Below are 12,138 nucleotides of genomic sequence, written 5' to 3' on the forward strand. Positions count from 1 at the left end.
AGCTTCTGAAGCTCAACAAGTCAATTTTTTTTTTCTTTGATATGCTGGGATTTCAGGTAAGACCTAGGGGTGGGTCAGCTTAGCACGGCAGTGCCTGGAACTTGGGTGCCATAAGCGTGGGGATTAGATCTCTGCTCTGTATCTTGGGTACTCGGAGAGAGGCTCTGAAAACTGGCTCAGGAGCACTAAGGCAGCTGATAGAAGGTGTCACAGCAGGAGTTTTAATTGAGATTCTTTCACAAGAATGTTTTGGTACACCTCAAGGCTGCAGTTAAGAAAGTCTATGAAACTACAGTTTAGTTCTTGAAACTCTTCAAGGCTTAGGTGCAAAGTTTTGTTTTGTTTTTTTTTTTCCTAAACATAATTGTTAGTGGAGCAATTTTTTCCATTTCACATATTAGTCTCTGAGTCAGGACATTCTCATTAGTTTTTCTATGCCCAACCTGTTTTCACTAAAAGACAGTATTGTGATGAAAGTATAGAGGGGATTCCATGTTCTGGTAATCTCCTATTCAGCAGGAGGAATTATACTGTTTTCCAGGAGAAGAATGACTGAAGTCTTACTGGAACAAACTGTTTAGAAGGAACTGCCCCATCTGTTCCTAGGATTTCTTAGAAAGTTCCTAAGTTCCTGGCTGTAGAGGAAGACCTAGGATGTGGATCTCATCAAGCAGAGGAATTTAAAAGTCCTGTGACTACATGATCTTTGCTCAGTACACAAGTGTTCAGAATTATTTTTCAGAGGCATCTGGCCCCATTTGCTGGCTATTTCTATTAAGTGTGGATCAACCTACTCAGTGGACAATGCAGGTTAATTAGATAAGATGCAGGTTAATTAGATTAAGTGAGATCCCGATCTCACTTTTCTATCTCACTTAGGATTGCTACTGGAGCACAGCCCCTGATCCAGAGGACTTCTTCTTTTTTGAGTGGAAAGGTGAAAAAAGTTAAGAAAGAACATATTTTGCACAGGTTGCCAGGGGCTCTACAATTCACCACTTCTACATCTGGAGAAGTCTCTGGAAAGGTCTCTCAATGCCTCTTTGGCAAAAATCAAGAACTGATGTGCAGAACTCAGTTGTCTTCATTCTCTAGTGACATTTCCAGTGTGATGGGGATCCTGCTAAGTCCATGGCTTCTTTTGCGGGGGAATGTCAGTTCCATAAGTTCAGTGGCATCGCATTTTCTATGGTGCTATGAGGTGCTGGCATAAATCCCATTGAATAGTTCTTCATGATGATTGCTGATTTCCTGCCAGTAATACCACATGACATATCTGGAAGTAGAACTTGTTCCACATTTGATAGATACAGATATTACTTTACTGAAAAATTGTTTTTATGCTCAGATCCCTGAGGTTTTATTTCACTGATTGTAAAAGAAAGACAAATTTTAGTCCCTTTGCTCTGTGTTCCCTCATGGTCAAAGTAATTCTAGAAAACCAGCAATGGCACAACTCTAAAAATGTCACTTCAGGCTATGAACTAGCAAAAAGCATTTGCTGCTGTTATGATGCATGGAAGCTGCTCACAAACTAACCTGGATTCACACTTTGAGAGGCACCCACTGATCTTTTTCCATTTGAGCTCCTGTCACGTATTTCATGTCATATGTCGGGCAGGACTGCCAACTTTCCATTGTTGTGCACTGCTATTTGCATCACAGAAAGAGATTGCTGAAGAAATAGTTAAAAGTGTAAATGTCTTTCTTATGCCGGAGTTAATACATTAAGCTGTTGATTTATGCTTTGAATGCTGAATGTTTATGTTACAATGTGTTTGAAGTTACTGTGCTCTTTTTTTTTTTGCTTTTACTCCTAATCTTCTGTTTTCTGAGCCTGTTATATAATCAAAGATTTAATTTACCAGTTGTACTGCCCAGCCTTAAAGATTTACCACACAAGAAAAGAAACACTGTGAAGAGTCAGAGTACTGATATAAAACAATTTTCCCTGAAATCCCCTGCACATAGAACATGATTAATTTCACAGCTGTGAATCAGACCTGGCCTTGCTTAGTATACACACTCTATAAACAATGCATGTACATATTTGTACATAATGAAACAAAGAAGAGAGTCTACTTGGCCAAGAAAAAGCATTGCATCAGTCTAATATCTGAAAATCTCCAGAGACAGGATGAATCTCACAGCTTTGTAACCTGATAATTTGATGCTCTAGTAGTTTTTTTTATATTGATGTTATAATAAATACTAGGCAGATGTTTAATTCACATGTAGTCCATAGTACTGAAATCATGTGTCTTTGTAATATAACTATGACCAGGATACAATAGAACACTGTTTTTTAATTAGGAAGTCTTGGTTTCAAACAGTGTGCTACTTCACAAAATAACATCTAGAATAAGAACAAAAGTTATTTAAAGTTATCTCAATCCATTCTCTTTATTTTACTGAGAGAGGGATAAGAATGGGAGTACACTTGCAACATACACTTTTATAAAAATTCAAAACTGAAGAAGAAGGGCTGTGGAAAATTGTATTTCAGGAGAAGTTTTCATAAAGAATTCTCAATAAAAAGAAATCTTAGATATCTAAAATGATGGAAAATGTCTACGACCTGAAGTATGTAAACTGTGAAATTTTGACTCCTGTTCCCACCTTAGTTACTTTAAACTCTATTTAAATTGGTAAAAGGACCTAATGAGAGAATAATTATCATTAGTTGATGAGTGAATTAAGTTCAGACTTGAAAAATTAGTTTGATACCAAGGTGAGGTCCTAGGTAAAATTTTCAGACAGAATTTTAATTCTATAAACTAAAACTCTATTGCTTTTTAACTGATGATTGTCACAAGCTTCATATTTTGATTTTCAGGCTTCAAATGCTGCAGGTGCCACATGTTTCACTGCTGTGTTTCACAGGCCTGCCTCAGTGCCCCTGCAGAGAAACCTGACACCTGTCCTGTGTTTAAATTCTACTGGGTTTCGGAAAGACCAACAATAAAACAACATCCATTTCATCTACTGATTCTTAGGGTATGGGTATTTTAAAGTATTGAGTGAAACCTATCTTGTATAATGTTTCTCTGCCATCAGTTGTAAAGGGCATAACTGGCACAGGTAGAAGTGGCTAGTCCATATTGATCCAACAGCAAGTGACAGCGCCAGGAGAGCACCTAAGTGTCTGGAATACCCAGTGAGTCCTGTTAGCTGCACCAAGTCACCTTGCAAGGACTTCATTTACTTCATGTGTCTTCAATTTCTGTGCTACATAAGGTAATTCTGTAAATTACAGAGTTTATGTTCAGCATGAAATTTTGCATTTTTGTTTGCAAAAGATATATAATATGTTGCCTTTATTTTTTCCCATTCCATTAATTGATGCACTGTCTTGGTGTATTAGTATTTGCTTAATACAGAAATGTGTGGATTTAATGAAAGCCATAACTATTATTTGTTTGGATTATCACAGAAATAAAAGATAAAACTAGAAATTACTGTTTGTCCCCTTGGTATACTTTCGTTATCAGTTCAGAAGATCTTGAGTTCATGGTAAGTCTGAACTTTTGTTCAGAGAGAAAAAAAAGTGATTCACTGACTGAGTCAGAGCTCCCTTTCCTTTCTTCTTTTTCCTCTTTCCCTCCCCATCACTCTCCTTCTCTCAAGCACCCCTGGCCCTCCTAAATTATTTCTTTTCTTTTGAAAGTTTAAAATAAATGATAGCAGCAAGCTACTTGGCTGCTATGCTTTGGTCCTCTTTTCTTGGTAACAGAATTAATCCTCTTTTTAGTTGTTCCGAGGAAGTCTGAGACATGCATGTGTTGGTGAGTGCTGTCTGGACCAGTCACTCTGCACTTGTGAGTTATAGTCTGGAAAAGCACAGCCAGCCTGAGGCTAAGTTGTTTCTCTCTGGCGAAGAAAGTGCAACACCAGCCCTGGCACTCTCTAGCCATGGAATACCTGCCTGCAATCATTAATATGATATTAATGCAAGTGAGGTTTTTTGATGACAATGTCATACGTAAAAATGAGTAGTAATCTGCTGACCTCATTTGAGAGTGTGCCTGATAGCTTTTCAGCAAGGCCTGAAGGGAAAATTCCCACCTCTAGGCAAGTATTTAAAGCTTTATTCACATTGTATTACACCTTGCTTTTTGAATGGCTTCGGTGGTTTTACGGTTATCTAACATGAACAAAGGAGAGAATTTGATCCTAAGCAAATGTGTACATGTGCAAGAGAGAGGGAAAGACAGAGGCTGGAATATTTTTTCCTGAAACTGGAACCTTAAATGATTATGTTTCAAGCATTCCTTTCTACAGTGGAAATCCTTTCCCCATAGTCAATCCAAAGCCTATTCAAGTCAATGGCTTTTGGATCTCTGTCATTTGCAGCTATGGCAGACAAACAAAACAAACTGCTATCGACTGTAATATGACCTAAGTGTTTGCAGCCCCTTAGCAAAAAAAAGTCTGGCTTTGGGTAATTTCAAGGAGCTTACTGAAGTGTTTGTTTCAAGTGTGTTCTGTTTCTAAGCAATTTCATATAAAGGAAGCAGGAGAAAATATAAGTTTTGATTGAGTTGTTCTGACACCTTATGCAGAAAAAGGTTTGAATATAGTTTTGAAACTTTTTTTTTCCTGTTCTCCTGATAATAATAGGATCATTTAGCTGTGCTTTGAAGGCAGAAAAGCACTATCTGTCCAAACAAAAAATGTAAATTATGCTTAAAAAACATCCAAAGGAAATAGTACATGTTGAGCTGGCCCAAGCAGTTTTGTTTCCTTGAAATACTGCTAAGGACCTGGCCGAATGTGTTTCATTTTGTCCAAGTGCTTTAGATCTGTGGCAAAAAGGCCCTGAATACATCACTGATCTTGTTTATGAAAGTGTAGATATTCCAAGAATGAATAAAAATATCTTGTCTTGGAGACATCAGCACACCAGCTTCAGTTTGTTCTGTTTCTGCTGCAAATTCCTGGTGTATGTCTTCACTTTTACTGACAGGGGCTAGGTAGTCATTCACTTTTGGAATTTAACTTCTTTTAGCTGAAATAGAGGAAAAAATAGAGGACATGAACATCAGAACTTTGTCCCTCATTGTCATAAAGTGCCTAATGAATTTGCTAGGATATACAAAATGAGTCTTCATTAATTTTCTGATTGTAATAGCAGAAAGAACAACTCTGCATAAATCGAATAGGAAATATACTTTCTCATATGTCGTCCTGTCATTGGAACATGTCGGTGAAAATTGTAATCAGGACTGATGTCTTATGTACTAAGAGAGACTATAGAAAAAGTGGAACATTAAAAAGGTATTAACAATAAGTAGATTTAGAAGAGTCACTAAGAAGAACAGGACCAAAACCTTCGGTAAATCTAGCTGTGGTGGCTGGAGGCAGTTTTTCCCTTACCACTTTGCTGGACAAGCTGAAAAGGGATGACAAAGCGTGTTTGCACCTCTGAGACTGGAAGGGGCAGAATTGCACCAGTCGCTCTCTACTGACGCTTAATAATATTCACTTCTATTACCCATGTCCCACTGTATAACTTCTGGAAGAAAAAACAAGCAGAAAGATGAGGGTTTTAGACCTTAAACAGATACAGCTGTTTGGTCTGGCATGTGGGAGTCAGTGTCTAAGTAAGGTGTTCAGCAAAGAGACTCAAGTAATTCTATAGGGAAGAACTTCTAACAGTGAAGATCAGTTCACTTGTTATGTTGCAAAGATGTCATTTATTTCCTCTGCCTTTAGAAAGGTGCTCACTCGCTCCAGTCTCTGTTTATCTTGTCTTCTAAGGTTACTGGTGAACTTGTATCTATCACTAACTCAGTGAATCTTGGTAAGATCAAACCTGTTGCCTCAGAACTAAGCCAAACTCATGATCTTATTGTTGTTGGCAGTAAAAAAACCTTACCAAGCTGTTGGAAACCTGCAAGAATTTATCACTGACTTGAGTGAGTTCCCAATTCTCTTTCTACTCAATCATTTAAGCACATTTCTGATTAGCATTTCACTGGACAAAGACATATTTGAAATCAGTGTTCATTCCATGGAGGTAGCTTCCAAAATAGTTTCTTTTACAAAAGACATTCCACAAGCATGATCAAATAGAATATGTTCCTATTCCACCACAATGTACTTCAATAAAAGAAACTCTTTTATATATTTAAACAGAATTGACAACAGAAGTAGACAAAAGTCCTTTTGATGAGCCATATTTCTATAAACCCTTTAGTTCAAGAATTTTCACTTTCTTAAAACATGTGGTTCCAAGATAGGTTAAAATGACACTTTATAACTAAAAACTGATCCAGAATAACCTGTGGTAGACTACGTCATTAATGCTTAATCCAAAATAACAGCATGTAACTCTTTCACCAAGAGAAAAGGTAAAGCTTACCTTCCATTTGTGCTCCAAGTGTCTTCCTTTCATACAGTGGTCTTATGCCTTATTCTGTTTAATTACATTCCACAGAAATTGCATTTGTAAATATGAACTTTCAAAATGTAAGGCATGCATGGGAAATCCTTGAAAATATTATTTTAAAGGAAAGTCATGTTTCATATCTTGAAGAAAGCACACAAATTATCGAAGTGTGTTTATGCTTTTTTTCAGGTGCTAGTGTCATTACAAATAACAACATATTAACTTCTGAAACTGGATTAAAAAGATATGAACGAATGACTTGAAAGAACTATTCCTCCATGGGGAAAGAAAACAATTCATAATAAATATTTTCTAGTTTGCTGAAAACTCCAGATATAACTGATTCTAAATTTATTGAAGGAGCATGTGACCAGTGATGCTTTTTCTCCCAAACCCTTTTCTCTGTAACTGGTGAAATATGAATGACAAGAGTTTTTGGGACAAAAAAAACCTGCCTGCCTTTTGTCAGAGACATATATCATGTCCTTTCACGAAATGATCAAGGGAGTCTCTTAGGACAGGGCCCTGACAATGTTTCTAGCTTGTCATGCTTTAAGTCAGTCACAGGACAATATCGTATTAAAATTTAAAAGCAAGCACAGCTGGTTTCCCTTGGCATACAAACACTGACCAGGAGAGTGCTACTGAAGATGAGACAGGAACAGAAGTGAAAATCTGGTCATTAGCTTTGACTCAGGGCCAATTCTGCAATGTCTATAATTCTAATGAAGTATTAACACACAATTAAAGTGTTAAAATATCCCACTCATTTGCTGCTACCACATCTCAAACATAACCCAGGGAGATATTTTCCCTTCACAGGAAAAACTTCAGACTCCATGGGCAGCCAGATTTTGACTTGGTTTTGAGAATGCTCAGAAAACCTTGTCAGTTAGTGGTCATTGTAATGAAGCACATCCTCATCCACTCACATCAGAATTGGAAGATATCACTTAGAAACTGAGAATAATTATTTTTCTGCATTACTTTTTTGTTTTAAAGTAGCCTCAGATAGTTTGTTATTGTATAGATTGAGTTTATTTTTATAATAGTCCACGTATAACTGGAAAACTGTATCAATACCTCGCTACTGTTATCATGGATAGAGGTCAGAACAGAATGTGATAAATGAAAATCAGTTAAAACTAAATTGCATGGAAAAGAAGATTTTTGCTCATTCTTTTTAAGATTTAGATAAGGGCATATTTGGATTGGCTTAAAATGAAAACTTTTTTTCATGAAATTAAAAATACAGTGAGATTGATTAGCATTAATCAAAATTCACCAGCAACTAAGGTTATAATTAAAGTTGTTATGTTAAAAACAGACAGGAAAACCTTAAAGTTAGGCCTGGGCCAGTTTTAAAAATCTGTCCAGGTCAACTTTGAAAGGATTTCCAACGCAAAAGATTAAAATAAGTACCAGAATATTGAAAAATACTTTCCTCTTGGACCAAACTTCTGAAACATTTTTCAAAACACAGCTTTAGAGGAACTAGAAACAAGAGACAGATACAAATGTTTCTGCACTGCTCATATTTCACTGTAGTACCTATGAACAATATTTGAAAAACAAGCCAAAATAAACCAGGTTTTAGTTTTGGTTTGTAGCCAAAAGAGATATTAATGAGAATTATCCAGTTTTTACTCAATCTAAAGGCTTTTCAGTACCACTGATGATATTGAAAATGGTGACAGATAAATGACGCAGGGAGTAATTTATCTCTTCGTTTTGCATTATGTCTGAAAGAGAATTGCTGTATGCAATTAATTTTCCACTCTTTTTGAAGCATTATGGAAATAGAGAGCAAATAGAAATTTACAGTAAGAGTGGAAAACCAGAAGCACAAACACAATATCCTCAGAATGACACAGAATTAGAGAATGGTTGAGTTTGGAAGAGATCTCTGAAGGTCATTTTGTCCAGCCTCCCTGTTCAAGCAGGACCTCCTAGGACTGGCTGCCCAGGGCCAAGTCCAGGAGGCTTTTGAATATCTCTAAGAAGGTTGCCCTGGGCAACCTCTGCCAGGGTTCAGACATCCACCCAGTAAAAAAGTGATTGCTGAAGTTCAGGCAACACATCCTACATTCCTGTTTGTACCCATCATGCCTACTCATGTCACTTAGAGTAGATTTACTCTTCTAGGGAATTTATTCTTCCTTCCTCAATGGCTTGAATTCTGAACTGTAATTTTTGATAATGGTAACTAAGAAGTGCAAAGTGTGCAGAATAGAGATTATTTAATGTTCAAACCCACCTCATCCTACCTGGTAAAATTCAGTTATCTAGCTGGAAAAATTAAGTAAATAAAGCTTTGGGGACACTGTTCCTTTCTATTCCATGAATGTAACTGAAAATAAATCAGCTGGAATGAGTCTAACAAGATTAAAAGAAAGAAAGAGAGAGAGAGAGAGATGGAAATTGTATTATCACCTCTTCATTTTCTCTTCCACAGTGTTTTACTTGGATGCTAGTAAGTCCAATATTTTCCATTCCTATGTATAAATGACCAGATTTTTGTTTCTACAGAAAAAATTTTAGATTCATAAGGTTAAAGTTCATTTAGCATTTAAGAGACAAATGAGGTCAGCATAGCACTGCAAACGTTTTTCATTATAGAAATTTAGTCACAGGCTGGTTCAGAAGTTGAAAATACCATAAGGAGAGCACAAGACACTAATCTCCTTCGTGACAGTGACAATTCCCAGAGCTTTTTAATACCAGTAAATGCTCTCACATATTTGAAAAAGACCAGCATTTCATATGGATAGAATCCAAAATATCATGGTTCTTGAAATTTTAAAAGCATATTTTTGGGTTTGTTCTTTTAACTCTATTGGGAATCTTATATTTTGTATCCAAAATAGATTTCAGGTTGATTTTGGCAGGTGTTTATTGTTGCAGAAAATCAGCAGAATTGGAACAATATGAGGAGGACCTCTGGCTGAGGAACCACCCTAGAAAGTTGCTGAAATGCCATCTCCTCTGAAGAAAAATTAAATTTATCTCCTTTATTCATCATGATTTTTTGAAGCCCAGATGTCTTTCACTGTTTCTAAAGCTGTGTTATAAGCTGCTGTTCATACTATATGTTTTCAATCCAGCTATTCACGCTTCTTACGTCACTTCTCGCATGTTCATTTAGGTCTTGAAATCTTCTGCCAGCTCAGATCTTATTTTACTACAGTGTTTTTGTATCTTCAAAATAAATGAGATTTTTATCCCAGATTCTGTAGCATTTTAGCTTTTAGATCTACAGTCTTAAACCTTTGGCTCAATATTTTCTTGATTTTGGATCAAGGATAAAATTATTATTTTTCAGCACATTCTTAGTTTTAAGTGTGGATTTCTTCGGTTCTGAGGATTATTTACTGCTTTAATAAAATAAATTTCAGTTAAGGACTTCAGTAACAAAATAAATTTGGTACTGAAGGGAGAATTCATACTACTGTTTTCATCTGCTCACCTGTTTTTGCACTTGATTGCTACCCAGGTTCACAGATTTCACCAAAGGGAACATTGGCAATAATAATGTGAATAAGTTTGGGGTTTATGCTGACAAATATTTCAAAAAATACATTAATGGAAGATAGCCTCCAGCTATTCCCACCACAAAATACTCCCTAACTAGAACCTTTGACGAATATTCAGCTTTGATACTGGAAATGATGTAAAACAGCTACACTGACTACAGACTACCTAAAAGTTTCTCCACTCTGAAAGAGCCTTGGTTGTCGTGCTGGGTTGTGCAATGCAAGGACCTGCTATATTCATTATCAATGCTTGAAATTTCTCTTTCCATATAAATATTATTGATAAATTTTATTTTCAGTCTCAGCAGTTCTGATGGATTTAACTAGACTACTGCTAAAAACTTATTCTTTGATTTCTGTATTTAATATCTCTTTGCAAGCAACATTCTGAAATGTATTTTTTCCATAAGGTTTTCTAAACCAATAGTACTATTTGATTTTTAAAATAAGTAATGAATAAATAATGATAGCTTTTCTTTGATAAATATCTGAAACAGTTAGAATTGTTGTCATGATAGTAGCAATCAGTGTTGGGCTTCAATAAAATCTTGCTCATTTTCCTTTCTTAAAAAATGAGCAAAAGACGAAACAAACAGGCAAACCAAAAGACACCCAAAAATACCCAGCCATGTTTCTTTAGCCTGACAGTCTTGAGAAGCCCAAAGTCAACCCCATGCCTCTAAAATTGAGAGAGGATTGAAATATCTCTATTGCCTTTTACAAACTAATGATATTTCTGAATAATGTGAATGTAAACCAAGTTTTTCTATGCAAGCAGGCAAGTTAGCATTGAACTTCAAAGTACATTTGGTAGAACAAAAGTGTGACAAAATTAGAAGTGTCTGTACAAGGACGATCAAATTTATAAAATATAACCTTTCATAAACCTTGTGTTGCCTATGTTATGGACAGTAAAGCTGAAATGACACAATCAATAGTGAATATGGCAAGCAAAGACAGATCCTACAGCATTTTTTATGGCAGATAAAGAAACAATGCAAGCTAATGTTACTGTGCCTCCTCTGTTTCATCACGACTGTTGAGCCAGTGCCTTGAGAAAAATTAGGTCTAGTCAAATAAATTTGCAGTAGCTTGAATCTGTTTAGGTGGAGTGCAAAGGAACTGAGGATCTGGAAATCACCCCTGCCAAGATGAGAGTCAGAGCACATGCCTTTTGCATAACCCCTCACTTCACAGCTGCTTTTCAAAACACGGCCTGGCTCCCTCTCCTGCAGGCTGTGCTAAGAGCCAGGGGTACTGGATATGTTTGAACAAGTGCCCTGGACGCTCTTTTTAGGTATTAAGCCAACCTTCTGTAGCAGCCAATGTAGATTTGGCTTGGAGAATATTTCTAGGGTGCAAAAAACAAGTATGCTATGCAAAGCCCTCCTATAGGCACTTTCTGTTTTACTTGCACAATTCACATTGGCATTTGGTAAATGTGGTATTTTTCATGAACGCTTTCAGCTAACTCTTTCACTGCTGTGAATGCAGGGTATCTGGCTAGGTGGGCAGAGGCTTTATTTAATAATGTGAAATGAATGAACACCTTATATTAAGTAGCACTTCACCCAGTGGACCAGAACAAGGGTAAAAGACAGTCTTATCTATAGAGTACAGGGTAGGACAAGAAAAAAGGCTCCTGACACATGGTAAATCATGGGGAAAAACTATAAAAATGTTGTTCAGCATGATAGTCAGTAGGAAAATTTCTATCGCAATTGTTATCTAAAGGATAATTGTGAAAAAAAGAGGAATAGGATGAGCCTTCAGAGTGAATTCACTTTTATCTAACACAAAGGGGGTATAGAAAGAACCATTTCCTAATTTAGAGTAGACAACTGGAAGGTCCATTCTAGCTCCTCATTATTGTTCTGTTCTTGACTTTGTGTTCTGAGAGATGTTAAGGTGATATAATTCCAGTGAAAGGCTTCAGGAATGAATACAAATCAGTACAACACCAGCTTTTGACCTCAGACTCTTAAGTGGCTCTTGATACATATGTTAAAAAACATATGGCCTTTGTCAGACAATGATATGTAACTATACTTGGGTGTTTATTAATTTTTCTGCTTGGAGTTAATTAAGTTCAATATCCTTTTAAAAAAAAAGTTAATTTCATTGAAATCAACTAATGTTATGTTTTGTCTAAGAACTATAGATAGTCAGTGCTTACAACTTTACTGTAATGCATACTCATATGTAAATAAAATC

This window comes from Corvus cornix, chromosome 1A, assembly GCF_000738735.6.
Source record: "Corvus cornix cornix isolate S_Up_H32 chromosome 1A, ASM73873v5, whole genome shotgun sequence".
In the NCBI taxonomy this organism is placed as follows: Eukaryota; Metazoa; Chordata; class Aves; order Passeriformes; family Corvidae; genus Corvus; species Corvus cornix.